Source organism: Papio anubis, chromosome 1 (genome assembly GCF_008728515.1).
Source record: "Papio anubis isolate 15944 chromosome 1, Panubis1.0, whole genome shotgun sequence".
Lineage (NCBI taxonomy): Eukaryota > Metazoa > Chordata > Mammalia > Primates > Cercopithecidae > Papio > Papio anubis.
Window position 1 is genome coordinate 187757248 of NC_044976.1, and position 2685 is coordinate 187759932.

Sequence of the window (2685 nt, forward strand, 5' to 3'; positions counted from 1 at the left end):
TAAGAGTACACACACCAGGGATACAGTAATTTTGTGGGATAGACAAGTAGAAATGTCTTTTAGTCAGAAAATACAGGGTCACAATTTAAATGAGGAGACAAGACTAGAGATAACAGTTTGAGAGTCTTCAGGTGTCCAATGTGAAGGTGTAAGAGTAAATTAGTCCTCTGAAGGAGAGTGCAGACTGAGCAGCCAGCCAAAGACTGTACCCTGGGAAATCCTACAGTCAGAGGCTGAAGAAATGAACACAGGCTGAAGCAATCTACAATAAAAATCAGTGAGGCATTTCTAACTTTAAACAGTATTTGGCTAGCAGCCCTGCCTCAGCATCTCTCAACTGCTGCCTAAAACACATAAAAAGGTAAAGAAAAATGACAAAATTAATCCTAACACAGAGCATAAAGAATGACAAGCTGCTCGCTCACTACCAGGAGGAATTGCCCTAATTTATGAGGCTAATGGAGTTGGATGCAGAAAAACAATTGCTGGCTTATCCATACTCTACTTCATGGTACAGAACAGATCCACCCATCTGAAAGAAAGTTTGGCATCTGAGCATCCCTTTCCCACTGTCTGCTCACTGAATTAGAGAGCCGGTGTCCATCAGAGCTGCAAACTAAGCAGCTGGCCCTCTTTGGCCTCTGTATTAGTCTGTTCTTGAATTGCTGTTAAAAAAAAAAAAAAAAAAATTACCTGACACTGGGTAATTTATAAAGAAAAGAGGTTTAATTGGCTCATGGTTCTGAAGGCTATACAGGAAGCATAGTGGCTTCTGCTTTTGGGGAGGCCTCAAGAAGCTTCCAATCATGGCAAAAAGCAAAGGGGGAGCAGGCATCTTACATGGCAGGAGCAGGAGCAAGAGAGAAAGCAAGGGAGGAGATGATACACACTTTTAAACAACCAGCTCTCACGAGAACTCACTATCATGAGGCATAGTGTGAAGGGGGTGGTGGTAACCATTCCTGAGAAATCCACCCCTGTGATTCAGTCACCTCCCACCAGGCCCCACCTCCAACATTGGGGATTATAATTCGACATGAGATTTGGGCAGAGACACAGATCCAAACAATATCAGCCTCTCAAATCTAAAATCCTGCTTTGAGAGGTGGTTATAGTACTGTTAGAGACTATCATCTTTATGCGTGTAACTGGGGACTGCAACTTCCAGAATTCAGTGGGGAAAGATGGGGTGGATGGAGAGACAGGTAGTTGTCCATTTACCCTGTCACATTTGTCCCTGTGAACACAGTGTACGGGGAGAGTGCTGGTCACAGTGCTTGCTGAAATGATAGTTGATCATGGATTCCACTGGTTTAAAACAATAGAATAAAAAAGACCCTGGAAATTACTCTTACATGGGCATATCAACCTGGACTCAGAGATCGGAGAGTGGAGCCAAAGGAAATTCACATTTCCTGTCTGAATAGATGATTGATATACTGGATATAGATGAGAAAATAAAGAAGGGGAAAACCTATCCAAACTGACCTAAGATCTTAATTCTCTCCATATCCAGCAGTATGAAAAACTATCACATCCTTGTGTATTTTATTTCCTCAAGTTAACATTCCTGGCTGCCTCCAGATTCTACTAGCTAAGGTCAATCTTGCCTGACAACCCTTGAAAAAGATCCAGTTCTTGAGTTCATCTTCCCTCACAGATTTCAAGTTTCAGACTATTGTTTGCTTCTCAAGGCTGCTTGGCAAGGCTCTTAGACTTTGACTCCCCTTTGTTCCCTATTCACAGCTGGTGGTCAGCTCTGCTTACTTGCACATGACCTGTCCCAAGTCCTTGGAACCTTGGTCCATATCAGACTCCCAAGCCCTCTTCTTGTCCCAAGAGAAACATAAAAAATAATATATAAAAGGGGAAAGGATCATAATGCAGAAGATTCAGAAGATTCGCTTATCTCTGAAAGTGATTGTCTAAGGAAATAGATACCTCTTTTAGAAAATTTACATTCTCAAGAAGAAAGCAAGATGATGAGGCCTGTATGAAACAGAAGCAGAAAGACAAAAGAGATGAGATAAAACCCAATTTGAAAATTACAAGTATGTTTGAGGAGTAATCTAGACTAACTTAAACAGAAGTAATAGTAACTCAAAGGCAAATTGAATAAAAATATCTAGACTTAAAAGAAGACCTAAAAGTAAAGAAAAAGGTGACATGAGATTCATACTCAAAGATCCATATCTAGACATATCCTAGGGAGCAGGGAAGATAACAAGGAGTTTACAAGCATTCCGGTAGACTAAAACAGATTACTTAAAAACAACTAAAAATCAGATAACCCTCATTTAGAGCTTCCATTATAACAAAGTTCGTAACAAAATTTGGATGGATAAAATTTAAAATTTAAGCTCCTGTTTAAGTGTAAACTAATGTGTTTATGTATGATGGCAAGAGAAAACATGAGAAGTTTTCAGAATAAAAATAATACTCATATTTTCTTCTTTAAAAAAGTCTTGAGCATAGCCAGGCATGGTGGCTTTTACCTGTAGTCCCAGCTACTCAGGACTCTGGAGGCTGAGGTGGGAGGATTGCTTGAGCCCAGGAGTTCGAGGTCAGTCTTGGCAACATTGTGAAACCCATGTCTAAAAACTTTTTTTTAATAAAAAATAAATCACATTACAGCTCTTTTAAAATTTGTCCAGCAGGTTTTCTGGTCTTTACCAGAAAGCTCCC

At 40.0% G+C, this 2685-nt stretch overlaps 1 non-coding gene across 1 annotated transcript; it reads left to right on the plus strand.

Moving 5' to 3' along the window:
* Positions 1–2624: 2624 nt before the first annotated feature.
* On the plus strand, positions 2625–2685 carry LOC116272103. The gene has a single exon (XR_004180817.1). It is a non-coding gene; the product is annotated as a U7 small nuclear RNA (small nuclear RNA).